A 26,508-nucleotide genomic window follows, 5' to 3' on the forward strand; every position below is an offset into this window, starting at 1 on the left:
ATACATGATTGAGAAAATAAGAATAATCTGAAAGTGTCATGCAATGTGTACCTATATCAGACATTACAGCTTACCCAAACTGATTTATGAAATTTTCATGTTTTTGTGTTTGGAGTTTAAAATTAAAGCTAACTCTGGCTGGCCTCTGCAAAGCCTCTGGCTTTTCTTAGCATTTAGCTTACTAATAGGTTCCTGGTTCTGAAGCCTCTTTTGATCTATCTAGAATTCTATTATGCTTTCACAGGCTTATTCTCTTTTCACTGTATGTCAAATACCTAATTCTTCCATGCTGTAAACCATCACCTTTATTGGGTTCTTTTCTGCATATGTATTAAGAAGGAGAAACAACCTACTTACAAAGAGTAGAGTAGATAAACTTAATCTACTCATAGTTTGAATTGTCCAGCCAGCAGAAAAAATACATTAAAAAATTTTTTTGGGGGCTGGGAGTTTGGCCTAGTGCTAGAGTGCTAGCCTTGCATGCACGAAGACCTGGGTTTGATTCCTTAGTACCACATACATAGAAAAAAGCTGGAAGTGGTGCTGAGGTTCAAGTGGAAGAGCTCTAGCCTTGAGAAAGTCCAAGGTTCAGGCCCTGAACTCAAGCCCAGGACTGGCAAAAAAATTTATTTTGGAGCTGGGATGTAGCTTGGTGGCAAAGTGCTTGCTTAACAAGTGCAACGTTCTGGGTTTGATTCCCAGTACCAAAAATGAAAAGACAAAAAAAATACAGTTTAAAAATTATTTTGGCTGCTTTTCAAATATGATAATTAATTTTGATTGCCGACTGCTTCTGTTACCAATAGAAAGTATTATCAGTCCCAGTGAAGGTTATTTGAATGAATACATAAGAGTTGAGACTTCCTGAGTCTTTTCATACTGCCCTTGATACTCGAGAATTCAAAGCATGATTTAGGGCTTTGATCTACGTGCTACTACTTGGAATTGGTTATATAAAAAATTAAAGAGCAGATTTTCACTGACAATTATTGATTAAGCACTTTTGTGAGTACAGCTACTTGGGCTTGAACTCAGGGCTATTCTTTACCTTTATTATTCAAGGATGGACCAGCCACAATGCCACTTCTGGCTTTTTGCTAGTTAGTTGGAGATATGAGTTGGATGGACTTTTTTGCCTGGGTGACTTTGAACTCAGATCCTCAGAGCTCAGTGTCCTAAGTAAGTAGGATTACAGGGGTGAGTCACTGGTGCCAGCAAGAACATTATTTCTCTTAGAACCTGAGCTAAGTATTAGGGGAAAGGAATATGAAGATGCCTTTTACAAAGGAAAAGACAGAACAGAAAGGATAAATTCAAACAAGTGGTGTTAAAAGGCTTATTTATGCTAATACATGACAGATTGTCAAGCACTGTTTTAGATGTTCTGGGAAATCAATAGGTAGGAGGAAGTGTCTCCCATCCCATAGATAGTTAGCTAATGCATTGCCTGGCATATAAGTGGCTCAACTTTAATATAATGCAAGTGATAACAGTGGCATGCATAATGTGTATTGAGTGCCCAAGTCTTCTTGGACTGTGCAAGGCAGATTTCTTCTTTTAGGGGGGTGATGTGAAATTCAGTTCTTTATGGGAGTTGAAATTCCTGAAGATAAAGTGGGAAATGGTATGCTAACCAAGGGTGTGAAACTGAGATCACCTAAAAATATTAAAATATTTCTGAGGCATGTGGATGAAGAGACAAACAGGTGAGACGAGAAAGGGTCCCATCCATGTATCCATGTGCTGTATGAGAGGCTTTTTTTTTAAATTTTAGTGATTCATGGGGCTTGAACTCTGGGCCTGAGTGCTGTCCCTGAACTCTTCAGCTAAAGACTACTGCCCTACCCCTTGAGCCACAGCCCCACTTCCTGTTTTGTAGTGACTAATTGGAGATAGGAGTCTCACCTTCTTTAGTGACCTGGCTGGCTTAGAAACGCAATCCTCAGATCTCAGCCTCCTGAGTAGGATTACAGGAATGAGCCATCGCTCCCAGGTGAAAGACTGCTTTCTACTTGAGCTCCTGTCCTTTGCTCTTGGATGTTCTATACCTGGGATACTGGTGTTAGCTCTCACTTCTTTGGGCTCTGGATTACTTCTTGCTTGACTTTACTATCTGCTTATTTCTTGCTGCCTTGGTTGATCATATTGGTCTTTGGCTCTAACTTGGTGGCAGCTTAACACATTTTATCTGACTCCTGCTTGAAGCTCCAGGTTCTGGATTGTTCATCTTGCATTTCTCCAGGAAGTCACTCACCAGCCCATCTGCCTGGAGCTGGACTTGTTTTCACAGGGAATGAGTTGATTGACTGGGATCATGGAGTTTGACTGCAAGATTTATCAGTCATTACCATGGTTTTAGTTCAATGGCCATTATCTTATCTTGGTGATCCCTTTTCCCCCTTTAATTTTAGTGATTATTTGGTTACTTCTCTGGTCTTAAAACAGGAGGTGTAATTTTTTTTGCCACAATATCACTGAATGTGAATGCACACACAGTATGCATTAACTATGATGTGAGACCCACATCAAGGGAATGAACAGAAACGACTTTCAGCAAGCCACATGTGACTTTTTCTCACAAGTTGTGATGATTGTAGGATCTGTTACCTTGTCTTCCATCTTCTCTGGATTTTACTTTCCCTACTTTTGCTAATTTCTCTTCTTAAGTTTTATCTGACACCATATCCATGGTTTTAAAGTGTATTGTGTGGTTCTTTTGGAAACATTTTTTTTGTAATTATCCTTTCCTGTTGCATTGCATAAAACACTAGGAAGATTTAATCTCTTGTTGCTTATAAAACTATATAACATAAAAATCTGTTTTGTATTTTGGTGGAAACGTGGTTTAATACTAGAAAAATGTTAGAAATTGCATCAATGTAGCTGGGTTGCAGATAACTGGTACTTAGAAATTCGAGATAATTCTTCTGTACATTCAGAAATTGTAAGATTATTTAGCTTGCCTGCTTTCCTCCCTCCCTCTTCCTTCCTTCCTTCCTTCCTTCCTTCCTTCCTTCCTTCCTTCCTTCCTTCCTTCCTTTCCTTCCTTCCTTCCTTCCTTCCTTCCTTCCTTCCTTCCTTTCTTTCTTTCTTTCTTTCTTTCTTTCTTTCTTTCTTTCTTTCTTTCTTTCTTTCTTTCTTTCCTTCCTTCCTCCCTCCCTCCCTCCCTCCCTCCCTCCCTCCCTCCCTCCCTCTTTCTTTCCTTCCTTCCTTCCTTCCTGTCCTGGGCCTTGAACTGAGGGCCTGGACACTGTCCCTTAGTTTTTGTTGCTGAAGGGTGATGCTCTGTCATTTGACCCACAGCTTCACTTATGGCTCTTTTTGGTAGTTTATTGGAGATGAGTCTCTCAGACTTTCCTATCCAGGCTGGCTTGAATCTCTATCCTCAGATCTCAGCCACCTGAGTAGCTAGAATTATAGGCATGAGCCACAGGTGCCCAGTTAAACATGCTTATTCTTTTCCTAAAAAAAAAAAAAACGAATGTAAGAGTCCTGTTTATCATGTCCAAGAGTAATTTTTTCTTTTGCTACGCAGGAGAGAATGATAAGGGCTCAATAGCTATATGTATATAATCATGTAAAATGATGCTTATGGAAATGAATACCAAGCAGTGGGAAGAAAAGGCTTTCTAAAAATTTTTATTTTTCCCCCCTTTAGTTGCTTTTTTTTTTTTTTAAAAAAAAAACCAGTCCTGGTTCTTGAGCTCAGGGTCTGAGCACTCTCCTTGAGCGTTCTCGAACTAGAATTCTACCACTTGAGCCACAGCACCACTTCTGGCTTATTTTCTATGTATGTGATGCTGAGGAATTGAACCTGGTCTTCATGCATGCTAGGAAAGCCCTTTACCACTAGGCCAAACTCCTGGCCCCTAGTTGCTGCTTTTGATTTCTGAAACTTTTGTCTTGTATATAAGTTGATGTGATTTGGGGAAGGTAAGGGGAAGCACAAACATGGTGGGAAAAAGGGTGAACTTACTCAGTAGTGACATACAACTTGTGGGAGAGGTGGTCAGGAGGGAAAAAAACCTGAGAAAATGAGGGAAGAGGAAGAGGTGACAACTGTTCAAAAGGAACTAATTGTCTAATTTATGTAACTATAACTGCTCTATACATCACTTTATAAAAACAACAAAAAACAACTGCTGTGTTGAAGTTCATATGCCACACCTGGTGATTAATTAGAAAAGGTTTTGTTAAGAGCTGGATCTGAGCAACAGTGGTTAACCTTATCTAAAGATGCCTTTAAATCAAAATGCTATTTGAAAATACAGTGGGGTGGAGAGAACAGCATTTGTATACAGAGGTTATAGATTCTATGCTTTCCTTCTTATATACATGGTAAAAGTTACTGTAGGCGAGTGTTACTGTATGTTCACTGAGAACTTCCATAAATATATTCAAGGTGAAATGGGAGGGAGTGGTATAGACACCACCCATATAACCTCTGATCTCCAGCAGGAGAGCACAAACCCTGTGAGAACCATGAAATCCCTCACTGGTCTTAGAAATCTGAACAACAACATGGAGACATGTCTTTGAGACATCAGTTAGAAAGCAAAATACCTTTCTTCTCAAACTCTCATTTTCTTCCTAACTCCTCTAGCTTCTTAATCTATTTTTACAAGTTTTAAATTTACATAATTTTGTACACCTTCCTCCATCTATGAGCATGAATCTTTCTATCTTTATAATTTTGCTAACAATGGGAGATAGGTGATTTATTCCTCATTGGCACTCAATTTTTGTTAAAATAATTATTGATGCAGAGCTGTGGTTGTTTGAGTGAGTCCATCTGTAGCAAAATATCCAGTTTTGTGACTAGAATAAATAGTTACTTAGAAAGAATAGCCATGGCATGATTCTAGCATGAAATGTAAGAAAAAAGTAAACAATTTAAGGCTATAAATACCTGACTATCAAGGGGGCAATTAGTTAGATAAATTTAAATGTATTTATGCATTTGCCAGGATGATACCATGCTGGTATATCATTTTTTTCTTACTGGCTTAACATTTTCTAATTTAAGGTGGAGGACAAATTGCTGCGATGTCACAGTGTATAATTATTGGGCAGCCAGCAGCATTTTTAAAGGAAAATTTCACACTATTTGAGAAAAGGGCAATACATTGCTAGTTTGCATTAGTTCATAGAAAGTTATTTATATTTCAGACATTTTGAATTTTTATATAGTTTTCTATTAATAAAATAGGCCTAGAAATGAATATTTGGAATGATATATTTAGTCAAGACAAAATTTTTAGGTTTTCTTTTGTGAAAGATAATTACTTCCTCTTTTTTTTTTGGTCAGGACTTGAAGTTTATCTTTCAATAACCACTCCAAAAGAAGTAGCATGACTTGGGTTCAGCTAACCCACAGGCCCTTCTCTATTATTCTTTATTCCCCACTCCTCCTCAAGTAACTTTTCACTAGTGTGTTCCAGGCCAACCTTTTCCATATTGATGGCCTTGGGATTGATTTTTCCCTCTGAAACTGTCAAGTAACTCTTGGCTGGAGGCTTGGTGGTTCTTGGAAGAACCTTTCTTCCCTTCATTTCCTCCTCTGCACATCTCCTAATCCCAGTATAAGAAGGGATAAATATGACAAGGCAGTGCTAACATCCCTTACCTCATTTTCACCTTTTCCTTTCAAAGGGGAATTTTAGACAAGTCAATAGTGGGCTGATAGTTCAAGAATCCATCCAGAAAATGAAGCAACTCTGTGATAAAGTTGATAGTGCAGACATGAGTTAGGGCTTTGACAAGATGAACAGTTACCGACAGAGATCTAACACAGCAAGACTGTAGAAACATTGAAGATTTGAAAATGTGTGTGTGCATAAGCAAGACACACAGACAAGGAAGCCTGGGGTTTGGTGTCCCAGCAGAATCTGGGCTTTTATACTAGGGAAAGCAAGGTCAAGTGAGGTTCACTTTCAGCACCACGGACAGCTCTGGTGGATTTTTTTTTTTTTCTTTCTTTCTTTTTGGTCCTATCCTCCCCCACCGCTTTTCCCCCACACCTCCAAGTACAAGAGGTGGTCCTGACACCTTTCTCTGGAGCACAGGTATGGGAAGCAGAAGGAGTTATTGGCCCAGTGACTGAAGACTGGCTACCATGCCCATAAAGCAGCAGTGCAAATGGATCCAAAGAGGATCACAGTCCCTTGCTTCTGGGCGCAATAGAATTACGGCAGTCCTTGAGGCCGGTCTTAATTGCTCAGTTAAAAAAAAAAACTGAAAGATGAATGCAGTGTTGAACAATTAGGATCGGCCTTAAAGGCTAGCAAAGCAAGATTCTATCTTGTAGTCCTCTATGGAAATTAATAGGCAGTCAAACATGATGATGAAGAAAGTAGGCATTTTTGGCTTTCAATGTCAGCTCTACTTTCCAGCTGTTTGAGTGAATCTTCCCACAACACACTGTCTATATCATGAGCTTATTTTAGTTATATAACACATGGATGATAATAGCAAGACAGATGTTCTTGGAGGTTGATGACAGAATTAAACATTAATGTTTATGATACTTATAATACATTTGTATATGATATCTACTATATACTCCTTATTCTATCAACTTTCAAAAATGCTCACACCATCACCTGATCTTGTGGTACTTAAGCCTGTCAGCCTTATGTTTATCAAAGGGCTTGTTAAAATCATTGGATATTTTGAAAAGTGTGACAAAGCGTCTTAAAATGTGGCCTGATTGCAAATCTCTGGTATGAGAGCCCAAGGTTTCTACTGATTATGACAAATGAGGGAAACTATTGAGCCTATGTTCCTTTGAGTCTGGCTTACTTCACTTAATATGATTTTTTCTAAGTCTTTCCATTTCCTAACAAATGGGGTGATAGATACATAAGGCCATACAGTATGACGCTAAATGAAAGGACCTCTAGGATACAGAAACAAAAGCCATATAATGAGTGATTGTTGTCCTTAATGTACTATGTTATCTCTAATCTCTTTTGCTGTCCCTTGGTTGTCTTAAATTATTACAGTATCTCACTTTGTTATCTGTTATATTGGATATATTTGTATTTGGTTATTTGAAATTAAATAGGTAAGGGGGAAAACAAGATGAGGGGTGGGTGTGGGGGGGAGGGAAATGGGGACCAAGAAATGAGAAAGGGTATCAATGTATGTGAATTAATGCACCTTCTATCTGGCAAATAAAATGTAACCCTTCTATTAATTACAATAAAAATATATGAAAAAAAGATGTGGCCTGATTGAATATCATCATTACAATAAAAATTAAAATCTAAACACCAGTGACTCAAACCTGTAATTCTAGCTACTCAGAAGACTGAAGTCTGAGGATCCCAGTTCAAAGCCAGCCTGGGCAAGAAAGTTTATGAGATCCTTACCTCCAATTTACCACTAACAAAAGCTAAAAGTGGAGCTGTGGTTCAAATGGTAGAGTACCAATCTTGAATAAAAAAGCTAAGGGAGGCCGGGAGTTTGGTCTAGTGGTAGAGTGCTTGCCTAGCATGCACGAAGACCCGGGTTCAATTCCTCAATACCACATACATAAAAAAAAGCTGGAAATGGTGCTGAGACTCAAGTGGTAGAGCTTCTAGCCTTGAGAAAGTCCAAGGACAGTGCTCAGGCCCTGAGCTCAAGCCCAGGACTGGCAAAAAAAAAAAAAAAAAAAAAAGCTAAGGGATAGTGCCTGGACTCCAAGTTCAAACTGGTGCACACGAGTGTGTGTGTGTGTGTGTGTGTGTGTGTGTGTGTGTGTGTGCGTGTGTGCGTGCGTGCGCGTGCACGCAGACACACACACATGCCCAAAATGTCAGGGATGCAACCCTAGAGGCATCCTTGATGACCAAAGTTAATACTGACACATCATTTCAGGAATATGTATGATAATCTGTCTTTCCTTGCTCATTTCATGCTTCATTAAATAACCTGAAACAACACGATTTGAGTCTATTGACAATGCTGTAACTATATAATAAAGGCATTTGAATTACATGGGTGGGAATAGTGACAAGTTTGCTTTTGAAAACAAACTTTGCAATTAGTAGCTATGTGCATCTGTGGGATGTATGTGTGAGGGAGAGAGAGAAGTGGGGAGGGAGGCAGAAGGGATGGGAAGATACTGCTTGGCTGATACAGTATATTCTTTGAAGTACCAACTATCCAACCTACTTTTTGAGGTGCGGATAATCTTGTGGCATGCTGGGAAAGAGGATTACAGTGGGACAAGAAGAGTTTTGAAAGTGGGAATTTAAAAAAAAGACACACATCATCCTGGGGAAATGACTGAATTTTATCAAACCTCTATTACTGCTTCAAAATATTTATTTTGAGGGTTGTTAAGAAAATTAGAGGTGGCATTAAATAAGTGACATAAATTAATAGGCCAATTTAGCTAGATCATGCCAAATTTGTTTTGTAAGACAAGTTCATTTCTTTTGTATTTTTGATTGAAATCTTTTTTCTTTTGTCAATACTGGGGCTTGAACTTAGGGCCTAGGTGTTGTCCTTGTCATGCTCAAGGCTACAGCTCTACCACTTGAGCGATAACGCCACTTCCTGTTTTTGAGTTGTTAGAGATAAAATTCTCACAGACTTTGCTGCTCACAGAGACTTTTCTGCTCTTCTTGGCTTCAAACTGTGAACCTCAAATGGCAGCCTTCTGAGTAGCTAGGATTTCAGGCATAAGCCACCAGTGCCTGAATAAACTAATTGTTTTAAAGATTCTGCTTAATGGTTTTGCTTTTAGGAAGAATTTAGGTATAAGATGATGATGATGATGGTGATAATGGAGCATGAGAGTAAAAGGGGCTGTTTGAAGGCAAATCAGGATGGAGAGAGGGAAAGGAGATGGCAATGGGGGTAGAGAGGAGGATCAAAGTTGCTACGTATGATATATGTATTCATATAAGATACATGATACATAATTGTATTTCTATGTCTATAATGCAGCTGACAAATACTAAGTGAAAGGTGGAAGAGGGAGGAGCCAAGAACATACTGGAACATATCATGTTTTTTGTACAATAGACATCTATGGAATTAAAACAATGTAGTCCCCTTGAACTATTAATATGTGCTAATTAAAGACTCTGCTTAAATGAAAAGTAAACTTTTTGAGTTAAAATATTCTCGGAACTTGTTTACTTGAAATGTGTAATAGCACTTATGGCTATATTTTTTAATCTTTAAAATATCATCGAACGATTAAGAGATTGGTTAAATTAAGCTGTTTAAGAGATTGGTCATTCTATAATGTGTACATAATGAAAACTATCACATTGAACACTATAAAAACACTTAGTTTTTTTAAATTTGTCAATTCGTAAGTGATTTGGTAGTTCCTTAAATATTTCTATGAACAGTGTTTTCCTTTCTGGCTTTTTCAAATCATGTGGTTTGCTTGTGTGTAATAGAAAGTCTTACATGGCTGTTGAAAATCAATAGCCTGTTCCTTTCATTAACTTGTGCATTTCTGTGTTATTATGTTTCAAATGAACTTCTGTCTCCCAGTGAAAACACATTTTTCCTTGGTGAGATGAATCACTGTTGGCTGATTCATCTCCCTCTCAGGGCGGAAGCTCGGTCTAGTGGTTCAAGCTGTGCTGCGTGAGTCAGTTGTTCTGGCTCTCCTTTTGTATCTTCAGTAGTTGCTTAAATCCCTTGCACAAGGGGGAAGGGGTGTTCAACTTTTCCTTGGACCAGTACTGATTGGAAGGATTTCATGGTAAATAAAGCACAAGTGTTTGGGTCTTGGGACTTCAGTTGCAGACTAGAGGAGATGTTTACCTGTGTAGTCTCTCCAACAGAAACAGTGACAGAAAAAGGAAATGGGGATTGATTGTTAATCTGAAGATGGGAGACCTGTAACAGCCTTTATCAGAGTCTGGTATTTCCCTTTAAAGCAGCACTTAACTGAAGATTTTCTCAGTATGTTTTCATTCTCTGACAGACGGGGCATAGGGGGTTCACAGCAAACACATTGTCAGTACTTTATATTACTCAAGAAGCTTTCATTTCTACACAGGATATAGATTTGCATTCATGATAAAAGGTAAAGAGCTCTCCAAGCAAGCCACAATGGTGGTGGTGGTTTTACAGCTATTAAAAAAGAATCCATAAAAGAAGATACTGTCTTTAAAAGATCTACCAATAGAATTACAAATTCAATGTTACAGTAAGCCAGTTATCTATTAATTCAATAAGGACAGGACAAAGCAGTTTTATAAATTTCATGATTTGATATGTTAATCTAAATGTACATACAAACTATTAGAGGCTAGTGTATGCCTGTCCAGTTTAAGGTCATATTACTGTAACTCTCTTCGCTCCAAACCTGGATCCCTTGCATGTTGAGACAAATATTACTTCATGGTACTTTCCTCATTTGTTGTGCTTAGGAGGGCATTTTCATTAGAACCTTGAATTTTTATTTTGTCTTACTTTGGAAGAGCCAGTGGTATCAGGTCACGTAAATTATTTCGGTCTGAGCAGCAGTTTATCTTGAGGGATCCAGGCCCACGTGAATATGCCTCAAATTTTCTCAGAGGCTAAGAAGTGGAAATGGTTTCTCACCAATCAACAGTGGCTGCTTTCTGGGTCATGAACTCTTCTAACTTGCCCTTGCTACATGAAGCTAAACAAACAGCCAGACAAAAGACTTCAGCCTTCAGCATGGGAGATGCTACTGGAGATGGGGACAGACACAGTATTTGCCTCATTCGCTTTCCTTTGCAATGATTTATTTTCCTGGTAGGTATGGGTCCACACCGAGGTAATTTTCCTGTCTCTTCTAATGTAAGAAACATGCGGCCCTCGATTCTGATTCTGTTTTAAAGGTTGTGGTAAACTATAGGCAACAAATGTATCTTTTATACATTTTTAAGTTAACATAGTTCAGTGGCACTGAGCACCATCATGTTATTGTACAACTATCACCACCACCTATCTCTAGAAGGCAGAAACTCTGTCTATTAAATAGCATCTTTGCATCATTTCCTAACTTGGCTCATGGTAAGCACCATTCTCCTGAGTCTCTGGGTCAGTCAGACTGAGTCTACTGCATCGATGGGTCTGTAAGTCTGAGACTAGGCAGCTCTGAGTCTAATGGGACCATGGCACCTATGAGGCTCAGAGACTGAATCTATTATGTCTGAGTTTTGTCCCTGAGTTTGATAATCACCGTTCTAGTTTCTGACCCATCTAGGTATCCATATAAACAGAGCTCTTTTATGTTGGTATCATTTTTCCTTGCATGATGTCTTTAAAGTTATCTATATTATACTAGCCTGGGTTAGCATTTTTATTTCTGTATGGCCAAAAATTCTTCATCATATCTTTGTATTACATTTGATTTTCTCAGTTGTTGATGAGTATTTGCCTTACTTCCACCACTTGGCTATTATGAACAGGGCCACTGTGAACATTGGCATACAAGTATATACAAGGTCCCCTTTATATATTCCTATATATACTCTCATACGGTAGCTCTTCTTGATGTATTCTCAGAATTGAAATTCGAATTACCCAGTCTCTTGTGGAGCCACAGTCTTTTTGTGGGCTCTCATGGGAACCACACCATTTTGTATTATCTCCAAGAGTGCATAAATCTCACCTCTCCACTCTCCACCATTTGTTAGTTTCCACATTTAAAAAGTAATAGCTATCTTCTATGAAATATTTTTGTTTCTTATAACGTAACCCAAAATATATATATATTTTCTTTCAGTACAAACCAAAAGTATTCAAAGTACTGAACCTTCAAGTTTTTGTTGAGGTAAAAATCTCTCAGAATGCAATTTATTTTTTGTCACAAATTGATGAATTATCATAATATACAACCTAGAGATGGTAAAAATGTATAAAGCAGATAAAATTCATGCATAGCGTGATGAACTACATACAATTGATGGGAAGATAATTTATTTAATAATTAAATATCTTGATTAAATTGTGTGCTGGTGGTTTTTTAAGAGAAAGTTTGGACTCCAAAGTCAGTTTGTGATTAAATTACCAGTTTATGAGTAAACTATATATCAGTTTGATTTTTGGATATTGTATAACCTCTCAAAAATCCCAGTTTATCAATCAGGAAGGGGCTAATGTTCATAACTAAGAAAAGTCCTGGGAAGAAATGATAACATAGTTCTAAAATTTATACAAAAGGCCTGACCAAGTGAAAGATCCCAGAAAGTTTCCTTAGGAAGGTGCTTACACGTTAGACTTGCTCATTCACATTTATGTCCCATCAATGTAAGGTTGCATATAAAATCCAGATGTCAAACTCATCACAAGATGGAAGAAAAAGACATTCACATGATTGTTACAAAAAGAGTAAGTATTCAAACAGAGCTCTTTGAGTCCTATGAGTTCCATTAACAAAACATGCTCAATATTTTTGTTAAAATGCCTGCTTCCAGATGATATTTTAAATCAAATGCAGCTGTTTTAATGTTGGATAATATAAGAAATTTACAATTGAATGTATAATTATCTGTATAATACAGTGAGATTCAGGTTATATAATTTCTTCTCTGCTTAGGAGAGAAAAGAAGTGGGGCATTTGTTGGCATGTGTCTGCCCTCATACCTGGTGAAATTATTCGTATTATTTTTATTTTCTTTAAAGTAGCAGTAGTTATCCTTGTTTGACAGGAAAGAAAAACAGGAATTAAACTGCCTTCTTTCGATGACATGTCAGGAACATGGAATTCAGAGAATTAGTATTCAGACTGAAGTCCATCTAACATCAAAGACTATGAACTTTTATTAATGATGTAATTTAGCTAAGGAGTAGTGACACATGTAATTTCAGCCCTTGAAGGAATGAGGCAGAAGGGTCAGTTTAGGCTAGTATGGACTACATAGTAAGACATTGTCTCAAACAAAAAAAACTAATTCTGAGTCTTTTTTTTTTTTCCAGTCCTGGGCTTGAGCTCAAGGCCTGAACACTATCCTTGGACTTTCTCAAGGCTAGAGCTCTACCACTTGAGCCTCAGCACCACTTCCGGCTTTTTTTATGTATGTGGTACCGAGGAATCAAACCCGGGTCTTCATGCATGCTAGCAAGCACTTTAACCACTAGGCCAAACTCCCAGCCCCCTGAGTCTTTTTTTTTTTAAAGACCCTGAAATGACTCTGTATATGTACAATATATACACTAGATTTCAGATACCATATATAATATTAATATGCCCAGTAATTATTACTTGATTTGGCATGTGAAGGTGGAATTTCCATGACACAGACAATAGACATTATATATAATCTCACATTTGCTTTTCACCAGTAGGGTACCTGACTCCTTTTCCTTATTCTCCTCTCCAAACGAGCCTTTCTCCAGATCCAGATCTTATGCTTCAATTCTCTGTGTGGAGAGAATGCTTTGAGGTAGCAGTAATGAGAAACAATGAAATCTCTCATGTCATTTTGTTGTTCATCCATACAGCTATTGTCCAACTATGGCAGTGATCTCTTTGCTTCTTCTCTTTCTCCTTCCTCCCTCCCTCCCTCCCTCCCTCCCTCCCTCCCTCCCTCCCTCCCTCCTTCCCTCCCTCCCTCCCTCCCTCTTCTTCCTACAACTGAGCAGCTAGGTATAGAGCTTGGCCTTAATAAATATGTGTTCAGCTGACAGGAACAGGAGCCAGAGGCTGAGCTGATCTCACAGTATAATGCCAGCTCCTGAATAATTGAGCATGGGCTGTGTGATTAATGTATTTATGTATTCAACTTGTATTAGCAATATCCTCCCTGCCACCCTGCACCCCCCATGTCTCTCATCTGTCAACCATGCATTTGCAGAAAGCACACTATGAAGGGATGCTTGCTAATAAAACAAGCAGGAGGAGGCATATAAAAATGTTAGGGAACCATTTATCTGAACATATTTAAACAATTCATGTAAATGCTGTTTCATATATTTATACAGATTACAGATAGTTTCTCAGTAGTGACTACTGATTCTGAAAAATCATCTATTGATGAGATGGTAACTTTATTTTATTAGCTAGGACTTTATTTCCACTTGTTATACGGTTTAGGAATGTGATTTGCAACATAACAAGAAAATCATCTCAATTCAATGTCATAAATGTTGTTTTATTCCATGGAAATGAATTGTGTAAAGCAGAGTAAAATTCCTGTTCATGTTAGTGATCCAAGCTGGGAAACATCATGAGGTAAAAGCACCTGTTCTTTAATTACTAGGAAGAGATAACACATATTCTTGGATGATGCATCCTAGCTTTTTGAACCCAGGTGGTAGAATTAGAGACAGAGGCATATAGGATTATTCAGTTTTATATATACAGAAATGTGCAAATGAGGTCCACTTAGCGTTGTATTCAACACAGCTAGATCTAGCTAATAAGAATCTATCTAATAAGGATTTGCATGAAGACTTGATTAACTTCCTTTGTGGACGATTATAGCTAATGTTTATGACGCGAGTACAGCTATCGACATATATTTTGCATACACAGTGAGTGTTCAGACCATGTATAGAATTTTGGCATCTCTTCACTCACAAGAAGTAGTCAGACATCCTTAATGGAGCACATGTTGTTTGGTTGGCTCATTTCTCTGGGGTCCTCCATTATACTGACTTCTGGATCCATTCCACAAGGTCTTGATCTATTGCTTCTAAAACACTGGCTGTGTCAAGAGAATTGTGGTTTTGTTGCTAGGCAAATTTTAAGGACTTTAATGTTCTCTCTGTGGATCTTTATGGGCCAAGTCCTCACTGCCAGTGTACTGGTAAATTCACATTTTTGGGGTGTGTGTGCGTGTGTATGTGTGTGTGTATGCATGCATGCATGAATATTGGAGGAGCTATTTTTGTTCTTGCTGGTGGTCTTCTATAGTCTACCGTTAGTTATCTTTTCTGGCTTTTGTCTATGTATCCAGTTGAATGGGAAGGGTCATATCAAACTTTTATGGGAAATTAATAATTTTGGGGAAAGATTCGCAGGAAATGCCTTTGGCTTAGCTTGGTACCTGAAAGAGGAACACAGATTTCTATTAGGACTGAAGGGCAGTCAATCAGCCTTAAAATTTTAAGCAAAATCAGCCCACTGCTACCTAATGAGTGAGTTTTGGTATCTATTATCTATTTACCTACCAACCCACCGACCCACTGACCTACCTACCTACCTAACTATGCTTGTGGTGGTAATAGGAACGCAGGATTCGGGAATGCTGTCTCTTAGGTTCTTTGCTCAAGGCCACAGCTCCACTTCTGGCCTTTTGGTGGTTAATTGTAGATAAGATTCTCATCAACTTTCCTGCCCAGGCTAGCTTTGAATGGAGATCCTCAGATCTCAGCCTTTTGAGTAACTAAAATTGCAGGCATGATCCCTTGGTACCCAGCTATTTTTTTTCCAGTCTTAGGTATCTATTCAATTTTAGAACTATAAATCTAAAGGATTACTTTTCTTGACAACTCAATCTTTCTGTGACTTTACTGTTTATCTTAGTATAAGATCCAAATGGATACATGACCCAATGCCAATCAATGCTAATGGGTGATTAGTCCAAAGGCTAATTTTATTCTTTTTCTGGGCATCTGAGGGATCAAGACCACTCCTTTGGCAGTGACCAATGGCTTTGTGGCAATGAATACAGCAGGCTTCTGTCTATGTTGAAACTTGGATTGGTTTAACATAGGTTATAACTATAGTCTACCAAATAAAAGAGAGGGTCTAGTACTACACTTGACCCATTAGTACCAAGAATAATTTCTGTGCCAGGAAACAAGGAACAGAAGCAGCAATAAATGTATCCTCCCATCTGGAATATTGAGGTTCGATGTGTTATCCACCCTTGCTAGGATATCATTGACTATTTTCCCCCATGGTAACAGTCATGAGTCTAAGAGGCTAAAATTATCTGAGTAACAAACCTGAGATTTCCAACCACAAGAATTGCATACTTGTTCCTAGAAAAATTGCAAAGACTTAAAGTTGACCAATTTTGTCAAATGTTTAGAATGGACTTGGGCTTGTTGGTTATGTGGTATTAATGAGGAACATTTGCTAAAGTTTATTTAATAGTTCAAGAGAAAGGAATCACAAGAAAATGAGAAAGTGGTGGGAGGCTTTGTGCCCAGAGGAGGTGGGCAGGGAACAGTTGTTTGGAATAGAGGACCCGTTTGGAAGAAGGTCCTGGTTAAATCACAACTGCCATTTGAGGTTCAGTTAACTGCCTGATACTGACTATGCTGTTTTCATTGGAAGAAAGTAAAGTGCAGGGGAGTGTACGACTTCTGTTCCTCTAAGAATGGGAAAGACTCTGAACTTGAGCAGATTCAAATCAAATCGAGATAATAAAACTGAAGGTAAGTGGGACAGCTTCAAAGGGAAGAGTTGTCTATTCCATACAGGAAAACGCATTTTTATGCGTGGGCCAGACTGTGTGAAACTAGTTTGGGTACCTAACATTCTTTCTTTATTGTAAAGATTGAACATAAGCACTATTCCTCTCGTCCAGAACAGAAAATTAACTCTTTTCCATTAGAGATCATTTGCCACTGCAATAGACTGATAATTCAGACTTTTTGATTCTAATAACAGATCTGAAAGAATTCTGCTTTGTCAGACTGGGGACGATTTTTTTTTTCCAGTCCCGGGGCTTGAACTAAGGGCCTGAGCACTGTCCTTTAGCTTTCTCAAGGCTAGAGCTCCACTACTTGAGCAACAGCACCACTTCTGGCTTTTTTCTATGTATGTGGTACCAAGGAATCGGACTCAGGTTTTTGTGCATGCTAGGCAAGCACTCTACCACTAGGCCAAACTCCTTGCCCTGAGGAGGATTTCTTATTCCTTCTTCCAACCCTTGCTGGACAAAATCCTGAATTTTTTTCCAAGACAGGATCAGCATTTATTTTGGGGGTCGCCATTCAACAAAGCAGTTTATGAATGCAATATACCTTCATCAGTGTTGCCCCTTTCAACATTCTCACCCAACCCTCTCACCCCACCCCTTCTCTTACTTTGCTTAATTTGTAGGGCATGCTTTTTTTTTTTTTTTGCCATTTAACAAAGCAACTTATATACTGAACAGAGAATACTTTATTTGAACTTAGTTTTGGGATACACGGGCATCATAGCTTAGAATTGTTTCTGGTGAGCAGGTTAACAGTTTGAGTTTGATGCATGGCTCTATGAAAGATGTCATTTACATCATACTGCTGTCTGAGATAGAAAGGGGCGGCATTTCATAAATAATGCTCTTCATTGAGGGACTTTACAAACCATACCTAGTACTCTGGAACAAAGAGCATATGCCCAAACAAGCAAAGCAGAACCCAGAAGATGGTTAGACCCCTTGATGCCTTGCCTTGACCTTTAATCATTTTGCATTTTGTGGTGAATTACTATGTTAAAATACATGTAAAATGGTAATTAAGAAATCAGGTAGGGCCGGGAGTTTGGCCTAGTTGTAGAGTGCTTGCCTAGCATGCATGAAGACCTGGGTTCAATTCCTTGGTACCACATACATAGAAAAAAGCCAGAAGTGGTGCTGTTGCTCAAGTGGTGGAGCTCTAGCCTTGAGAAAGCTAAAGGACAGTGCTCAGGCCGTGAGTTCAAGCCCCAGGAATGACAAAACAAAAACCTAATAAACCAAAACAACAACTAAAAGCACTCAGGTAAGCTGAAGGTTGCTAAGGAGCTAACCTGAATATAGGGAGATGATGTTGGGTTTGCCAGATGAGTCCTGTGTAATTACAGTAATCACACAAGTTCTTAAAGATGGGAGAGGGAGATGGGGGAGCCAGCGTGAGTGGATGTGGTGTGAGAAAGCCTTGGCTGGTCTTCCCTGGCTTTGAAGACGGTAGGGGTCACAAACTAAGGAATGCAGTAAGCCTGGTAAATCAGAGAAACCCATTCTCCCCTAGTGTTTTCAGTGAGACCTCCATTAGGCTTCTGATGTCTGGAACTGTAAGAAAAATGGATGTGTTGTTTTAAGCCTCCAAGTTCGTGGTGGTTGTTTCAGGAGGAAGAGAAATACGTGTACTAGGAGAGAACCTTTTGTAAGATGACTCACTCAGACTGCCGCAATCATTAAATGGCAGCGTTTAAACTCAGGTTCATCTGCTACAGTTCTTCCTATTTTACCCCTTCTGTTCTTGAAAGGGTGCTGCTGGGTTCTCCAACTACAGTTCAGTTGGTTTTCTGATTTGATTTATAACACCCTGTCCTATTCTGTTCTGTTCTTTAATTTCTTTTTGGTGAGAGACATCATTTCTATCCACTGTCATGTTTCGTTCTGAAGTGAAATTATCTACTTGAATTAAACAAAGTTCACTTCAAGTTATACAAGCAGATTAATGGTTTTGGAGGCACCTTACATTGAGAACAGTTTTTACTGTTCCTGTTAATTAGATATGAAGTGTTTGTAGGCAGTAAAACCTAAGTTGATATTTGTTTATACTTACTTGCGTTATCCTTGAATAATTATTTCTGCACTTCAGTTTTCTGACTTTTAAGATGGGGATAATATAACTAAGGCTCAAACGAGAATTCATGTGAAACCTACTGTGATATGTAAGACAGAATAGGAGTATAAGATGTAATACTGGTTATTAGGAGGTTTGGAGAGAGTCTATGAGTTATTTGAATGTAATTTGCTGCTGTATAAAAAGTTTGGTTGATTATCATAGCCCTAAGGAATTACTCCTGTCAGTTTTGTTCTAACAATTACTGGCTGATCAAGGAAAAATTATGAATCAATTTCAATAATGCATATTATTATTAGCTTTCCCAAACTAAATTGGAGCACAGAGGTCCCCCAGTGTTCAAAACTCATAACATTTATTGTTTATACTAATGGTTCACAAACTTAACTACGCATCAAAATCACAGAAGGAAATTAAAAAAAAAATCCCCAGATCCCTTGCTGAGATACTTGTGTGTGTGTGTGTGTGTGTGTGTGTGTGTGTTTAATACCTGGTGATTCAAATTACTATCCACATTTGCAGGTTGTTAGTATAGTCCAGTTGTTTGACAGTTAGTGGTCTTTTCTAACTTGTGCTGGTGGGTCATTTTTCCTGCTTTAAAAGTGTTCATGTGAACATGCATCTTCACAGAAAGTGGCTTGCACAGAATATTATTGCTAGTGATGTTTACATAAGGAAAAATACTGAATTTTTCTCCAACCACAAGTGATGGTTTTCAGTTCAATTATCTGGAGAGATAATAGCAAGTTATTAATTATTCATGACACATGTTTAGGAGACTCGGAACTTTAAGAAACCATAAAAATGATCTGGTTCTTTGTGTTTTTTCTTCCCCATGGATAAAGAAAGTTAGGCAAAGAAAGTTACAAGGCTCATATGAGACTGTTCATCCACAAGGAAATTTTCAGCTCTTTTTTCCATGATTTTAATTCATGGAAATTATACAAGGCCTAATTGAAATCCAAAATGGTCAAATCCCTCATCTTACCAGAAGTTCAAGCTCCTCCTTTTTTATTTTCTCTTTTTAACAATTTTGTAGCTGTACAAAAGAGTTACCATTTGATATATCAGTTTAAAAGTACTAAGCTCTTTGATTAATGTCATCCCATCATCACTGTTCCCATCTCTCCCCTCTCCAGTGCCCCCGCCCTCCAGACTTTTTAGTGTCGTAGGCTAGGTATGGATGCATGGAATCTTATGACTGATTTTTCCTCTTTCCTTTATTCATTTTTTAATCACTTCTATCTTTTATCTCACTAGAATTTTTAGTAAGTGCCCAAATACATAGGCTGCACATTAAAAAAACCTTGAATAGAGAGATGGAATCAACTGATATGTCTCTCAGTGGATGAGTGGACCAAAAAAACCGTATAAATACACAATAGAATACTACTTCTCATCCATCAGAAAGAGTCATATTGTACCATTCATAAGGAAATGGGAAGACTTGGAAAAATATATTAAAATACATTAAGCAAAGTAGTCTAGAGCCAAAGAAAGATAGGCTGCATGGTTTCCTTCCTTTGTGGTAACTAAAAGGTGCCTACACATTCAACACATTGAATTATTAATATATACGTATATATATATATGTAATCATACATATACACAGGGACATGAGAAGTTATCTAGGACTGTAGACATTCACACACTGAGGCCAAAGGAGGCTATGCATAGGAGTGGTGGACAAAGGTTCAATAGCTAAGTGCAGATGATCATATAAAGTAGTAGTCTATGAAATGGAGTCCAAGAAAAGGAAACAGGAGACATTTTTTAGTTGCCATTGTTGCTGTGTTTTTGTTTTTTTGTAAACCTAGTTGTGGGGCTTGAACTCAGGGTCTGAGCACTGTCCTTGGGCTCTTCTCAAGGCTAGCACTCTGCCACTTGAGCCACAGCACCACTTCCAGCATTTTCTATGTATGTGATACTGAGGAATCGAACCCGGGTCTTTTTGCACGCTAGGTAAGCACTCTTACCACTAGATCAAACTCCCAGCCCAAGTTTTTTTGTTTTCTTTTCTGTCTTGTTTCTTAGTTTGTACTTGGGAGGGTAAAGGAGAGCACAAAAAAGGTGGAACAAGGGTGAAGAAATATACCAGTGGTATTCACTAGACACTGTGTGGGAAATGAAGTGTACATCTTGTGGGCAGAGATGGGGGAGGGGAAGTGGGAGAAAGCAAGGGAAGGGTGTTGTGCTAATTACTCAGCACCTAGTTCACATAACTATAAGCCCTCTGTATATCAACTCTACAACAAGAAATAAAAAAAACTTGAATAATATATAGTAAATATCTTCAAAATATCAAAAGGAAAGGGTCAATCACTTGAATTCATAAAAGTGTGTGTGTATCCTCGATTGTTTTTTATATTACCCAGCATGGAAGTTGCCCTTACTAATAACCCCCGCCCCCCACATCATTAATGGGACTGATTCAGACTAAATGGAAAAAATTAGATGTTAAAATGCATAATAAAAACCGCATCCTAAAACAAAAGAAAAATTCAACCTTTCTAAATGATAATGGCTTTTTGTACTTGAGATTTCATGCAGAGAAAATTACTTTTCTATAAAACTTCCTGCAAAGTAGACTAGTTATGTTTTAGGAACTACACATTTCAGGAAGAATGCTCAACTGTTCCAGACTCCCCTCCTACCTGGTTCTGAGATAGGAAAAACATTCTGTCTTTTTTTTTTTTGTTAAACCTGTTAAAGCACATTTTTTTCACATGAGATCACGTCTTACTCATCTTTGACCTTCACAGGTTAACTGTCAGGAAAGTGTCAAATGGAGCCAATAAGGAAAGAAAAACCTGGAGAGCCAGAGTTAAGCAATATATTTAATAAATCTAGGGCTATTTTTATTTCCAGGAATATTCTAATGGACATGTTTTGAACTAAAATTAGTGTTGAAATTGATTTGATTGTTTATTATCAAATTAATTTTGACAATGAAATATTTGAAATCACATCTCTTAATATTTTTTCTCTTGATTATTTTTTAAGAATTAGAAATTGGATTGTTTAAGAAACAATATTGAAAGCTAGAATGCTGATATAAAAGAAATGATTAGGATGGGATAAAATCCACTCTTTTAATCATTATCTGGTGGTAACGGTACAATAGTGAATAAAGTGTTTACAAATCTATCTCTTCTCCAAGGGGAATATTGAGAGTAGACAAACAAGTACTATCAGGTAGGTGGTTGGTGATAGGAAGAGAAAAACCAAGCAAAGAATAAAAGGAGGATTGAGGAAGAATGGATAACCATCTGTGATATTCATGAAGACTGTGATTTAAATGGCTTAAAAGTATAATCATTCAGCAGAAGTGATTTTGTTTGGTTCCTATGCATTTAATTTGTTGGCTGTTTTTCAAGCCAGATACAACAAACTGTATTTTAAGATTTGTGCAAGATTCATAGCACATGGTCTCATTTAAGTCTTCCTTTTAGACAGACGAGGGGACTGAAGCCTAGTGCTGACAAAGGCTGCTCAGATCACATGGCTCTTGGTGTGACTGACAATGTACTCTGGCATCCGATGTTTGCATCCACCAGATTTCTGTGATTTGAACATCTGCCATGGTTCCTTACTACAGATTAGTAGGAAAAAAAAATTTGTTTTCAGAATTATCTTCATGGAGACTGAAATGTTGAAGGCCTTGAAACAATTTTAGATGTACTGTAATCTTTATAAAATATAACACTCGTAGTACCTCAGGCCATTTGATATACTCTGTGTGTGTGTGTGTGTGTGTGTGTGTGTGTGTGTGTGTGTACACTGTACATGTGTGTGCATGCATGTGCATGCATGCTAGTATGTGTGCTGGTGCTTGAACTCTGGGCCTTGAGCTCACATTGGAAATTTTCCTAAGGGTAGCACTCTACCACCTGAGCTACAAATAGTTCTACTTCTGGCTTTTTGGTGTTAATTGGAGATTATCTCAACGGTTTTCTTGAACCAGATGGTTTTGAAGTACAGTTCTGAGGTCTCAGCTTTCTGAGTAGCAAGGATGACAGTTGTGAGCCACAGGTGGCAGCTGCATTTCCTTCCAGGAGGCATTTACTTTGTAGGAGGTTGTTGCTGACAAAACAGTGGGATCATGGAAAGCAGCAGGGGTAGCCAGCCAGCCAGGAGCTCAGCTGGTTGCTATCCTTGTCATTTGTACTTTCAGTGGTGTGAGATACATGAATCTATGATGATTGATAGAAAACACCAGACATTTCTTTTTCAGTGTCACCACTAATACATGTCAACATTTTTTTAAAGACAAATTTAATAAACTCAAGTACATTTGGTATTTCATTTGAAAGGTTTATGTCAACATTGCCAATATCTTAATGTTAGGTCCACCAGAGTTTACATACCCACCTATTTTGTCTTAGTTACTTGGTGTCTGAGAACAACTTAGGAAGTATATATTTTTTTTCCAGTCCTAGGCCTTGAACTTGGGGCCTGAACACTGTCCGTGGGCTTTCTCCGGACTTGAGCTCTATCTACTTGAGCCACAGCACCACTTCTGGCTTTTTTCTATGTATATTGTACTGAGGAATCAAACCCAGAGCTTCATGCATGCGAGGCAAGCACTCTCTACCACTAGGCCAAACTCCTGGCCCCAAGGAAGTATTTATATTTAGCTTGTACAAATAAGACAGGCTCAAAGGAGTTAATATATGTGGTATACTTAGAACAGGGTTGAAACAGTGTGGCCAGTGTTGAAAAACTGCTGAATGGATATTGGTTATTTTCACTGGGTTCATCTGGGGTTTTGGGAAGGGAGTGCTGCACTAATTTCTGGTTTAGCTGTATTTCCAAGGCAGTGTTGGTGCGAAATTAAGCACAAAATTTATAGAACAACCCATAGGGAAAATTTAGGGATAGGGTATGGAGAAGGAGGGTAAGGGTTATTATTATTAACTTTTGCAGAAGACCTAGTCTTGAGATAATTAGACTATAGTAATTAAACTTGTATTAGTAGCACATGGAAAATCAATGGAAAGAATGTAGTTCGTAACCATATCCATTCATATGATTATTTGCTTTATGGAAACAAACTTGCACTGCAGAATTTTGATTTAGGTGGAAAAAATAAAGAGAGAAAGGCAACAAGATGAGGAGTGTTATCTGGGGAAAAGGCATTTGCTCATTAGTAGGGCTCATGGTCTAGAAAGCTTTTTAAGTATTGCTATCAGATGGTAGGAAGGAAATAAGTATTTGAAATTCTGAACGCTGTTGTAGGGATTTATATAGTTAACTGAGTTGATGGATCTATTTTAAAAGTATCATTTTATTGTGATGACCAATTTCGTAAGTTAAGTAATGAGTACATTTCTTTTGGGACAATATCACCCTTTCCATTGCTTTCTCCTAGTTTTCCCCTCTGTCCCCGCTCACAAGTTTAATAGTTTATTTTGTACACAATATATACTGAAAATCACGACTGTATTTGTTCATTCTTCCTCCCTCCCTTTCTGCTGCACTCTCTAAATAGACAAAAAGAAACCCCAAACAAAAGCAAAAACAATATCACCACTTCCACTGAAAAAGACCATGTTGGTTTTATTAAGGAATTGTGTATATATGTGTGTGGGTATATACACTAGATACATACACTCTATACCTTTCTAAATTTGTGTATATATATATATATATATATAGTGTGTGTGTGTGTGTGTGTGTGTGTGTATGTATGTATGTATGTGTGTATTTTCTAGTACTAGGGCTTGAACTCAGAGCTTTTTGCTCTTCTTTAGCTTTCTTGCTCATGGTGGACACTTTATTATCTAAGACACAGTGCTAGTACAGCTTTTCCACCAGTTAATCGGAGATTGAGTCTCACAAATTTTCTGCCTAAGTAGGCTTGAAACCTTAATCTTCCAAGTCTCAGCCTCCCGAATAGCTAAGATTAGGACAGGTGTGACAACTCCGGCTTGGAATGTAGTGTTACACTCTTCTAATACGTCAGAGAGATGCTGAAATTGGGACATGCAATTTGTACATTTTTGTACATATGTACATTACATAATTTGTACATTTGCTAGTACATTAGTACCAGGAGTTTTCTCCAGTGCAATCTCATGTGAAAACGGCTCAGTTTTGATGCTGTAATCAATATATTGCCAATAATGAGATGGAAGGGCAGTATTTGAGATCAGATTTACAAAAAAAATCTATTTGAACCTGTCCCTGGTTCCAACCTGGGGCTCTGTCCCCATCTTCTGCTCCCTTGAAAATGGAGAATGGTGAATATGAGCATTGGAAATCCAGGGGTGTCCATGACGGAATATTTTTCACTTCTTTCAGTGCACCAAGTCTTGAACCTCAATCTTTGCAAAGGCCATGTTTTTTTTTCACCTCAGCTGGTTCAGACCTGGCTGATTTGTGCTTTGCCTCCTTTGGAAGCCTGACCTGACCACAGGGAACCCACACAGCCACCATTCCTTGTGTTTCAGCCCCACTGTGCTTTCTTGGGTATCCAGCTGTTTGATTGGCTGTGTGCTTTACGAAGTCAGGGTAGGAGACTTCTCTCCTCCCGAGTGCTGCATCACACACTTCACTGAATCTTTGTTGAATATAGATGGAAAAAGTGAAAAATATTGATTTTTTTAAAAAAAATATGGAGAGACTGTGCTGTTCTACATACTCATTAACACTGTCTTGGTATCAGCTTCTTCAGATCTTGGCCCAAACCCATTCATTATCTCTCTTTTAAATTATAGCCAGCCCTTTGGGTATAAGGTGTTATGTATGTCACTGGGTTATGCATGTGCTATCTATCCATGGCGTCTAATGAGAAATCACATGACAATATTAGATTCCCTTGTACATAATCTTCCCCCAACCCCCATTCTACAACTTTTAAGCTTTTTCTCTTTGTTTCAGCATTTCAGATTATAATGGGAGAATGGTTTCAGCATTTCAGATTATAATGGGAAAACTTGCTTGCCTGCCTTTTTCATCTATTGATGTGAAATTTATGGAGTTTCTTGGATGTGTACATTAGTGGTTTTCATCATGTTTGGAAAGCTTTTAGCCCTTGCATAGCAACTACAAGTACACAGTCTGTTCTTTTTCCTTCCTCTTTCTTTGGTAGGCCCAATATATATGTGCCACTTTTTTCTGAAGATCTATTAATTTTATTTATTTTTGTCTCCATTTCTCAGAATAAAGAGTATTAACTGATTTATTTTCAACTTTGCTGATTATTTCTTGAAGCTATTCATCTAACTGTTAGATTTCCAGTGATTTCTATATTTGGTTACTGTCCTTTTTAACTCTTGAGATTTTTGTTTCTAAGGTTGTTTTGTATAATTTCGTTGATGGTTGCTATGCGATAAAACACTGATATCTTATTTTTTATGGCTTAAGCGGGATCTCATGTTCATTTCGAAAGTATTTGAGTCTGAATGCCTGCTGGCTAGGCACTCTACTATATGAGCCATATTTCCAGACTTCATTTTGGCTACAGTTTGATTATTTGTTTGGAATGTCACATTTCTGTCCAAAGACTTTTCTATCTGAGGATACCTTCATAACTAGGATTATAGGAGTCTATCATCATGCCATGTTTTTGCTATTTTTGTTTTTACTAGGTGAAAACTGATCTTTGACTTCGGAGTAGCTAAAATTACAGGCTCTGAATGCCTATCCTCACCTTGTATATAGATTGCCACATGCTCTTCCTTTTTAGGCTTATTTCCTTTTTCTTTTCTTTCCTTAAAAATACATATTTTTGTGGAGTGCTGGTAGCTTATGCCTGTAATCCTAGCTACTAAGGAGTTTGAGATTTGAGGATCGTGGTTCAATGCCAGCCTGGGCACGAAAATTTGTGAGACACTTATCTCTAATTAACCACCATAAAACCAGCAGTGGAGCTGTGGCTCAGAGTGGTATAACACTAACCTTGAGCTCAAGAGCTTAGGGACAATGCCCAGGCCCAGAGTTCAAGCCCCATGACCGATCCCCTCCCCAAAAGCCATATTTTTTTGGTGCTGAGATTTGAACTCAAGGCCTCATGGTGGTTTGGCTTTCCTTCCTATAGGATTGTTGTTTTTGCCGACTGTTCTT

The 26,508-nt window shown here is 38.1% G+C and overlaps 1 long non-coding RNA gene across 2 annotated transcripts in view; it reads left to right on the plus strand.

Moving 5' to 3' along the window:
* Window positions 1–26,508, plus strand: part of LOC150049870 (uncharacterized) — a 206,279-nt gene that overhangs the window by 54,646 nt on the left and 125,125 nt on the right. Inside the window, exon 1 of one of the 2 annotated variants that reach the window (XR_016538896.1) lies at window positions 16,209–16,320. The exons of the other annotated variant lie outside the window; for it this stretch is intronic. This is a non-coding gene — a long non-coding RNA (uncharacterized LOC150049870). Of the gene's footprint in view, window positions 1–16,208; window positions 16,321–26,508 lie in introns of those variants that run through there. 2 annotated transcript variants of the gene reach the window in all.

The sequence above is a fragment of the Megascapheus bottae genome, chromosome 19 (genome assembly GCF_031878675.1).
Source record: "Megascapheus bottae isolate mThoBot1 chromosome 19, mThoBot2.hap1, whole genome shotgun sequence".
Classification (NCBI taxonomy): Eukaryota; Metazoa; Chordata; class Mammalia; order Rodentia; family Geomyidae; genus Megascapheus; species Megascapheus bottae.